At 35.8% G+C, this 447-nt stretch overlaps 1 protein-coding gene across 13 annotated transcripts in view; it reads right to left on the bottom strand.

The window, feature by feature from the left end:
- Window positions 1-447, bottom strand: part of ZNF605 (zinc finger protein 605) — a 32,576-nt gene that overhangs the window by 24,569 nt on the left and 7,560 nt on the right. The window lies entirely within an intron of this gene.

Raw genomic sequence — 447 nt, 5'->3', positions numbered from 1 at the left:
AGAAAGCCAGAGATAAATCCACACACATATGGACACCTTATCTTTGACAAAGGAGGCAAGAATATACAATGGATTAAAGACAATCTCTTTAACAAGTGGTGCTGGGAAAACTGGTCAAAAACTGGTCAACCACTTGTAAAAGAATGAAACTAGAACACTTTCTAACACCATGCACAAAAATAAACTCAAAATGGATTAAAGATCTAAACATAAGACCAGAAACTATAAAACTCCTAGAGGAGAACATAGGCAAAACACTCTCTGACATACATCACAGCAGGATCCTCTATGACCCACCTCCCAGAATATTGGAAATAAAAGCAAAAATAAACAAATGGGATCTAATTAAACTTAAAAGCTTCTGCACAACAAAGGAAACTATTAGCAAGGTGAAAAGCAGCCTTCAGAATGGGAGAAAATAATAGCAAATGAAGCAACTGACAAACA

The sequence above is a fragment of the Bison bison genome, unplaced genomic scaffold, assembly GCF_000754665.1.
Source record: "Bison bison bison isolate TAMUID 2011002044 unplaced genomic scaffold, Bison_UMD1.0 scf7180017864312, whole genome shotgun sequence".
NCBI lineage: Eukaryota > Metazoa > Chordata > Mammalia > Artiodactyla > Bovidae > Bison > Bison bison.
Note: the sequence above shows the minus strand (reverse complement) of the source record. Positions and strands in the feature narration are given on the sequence as shown.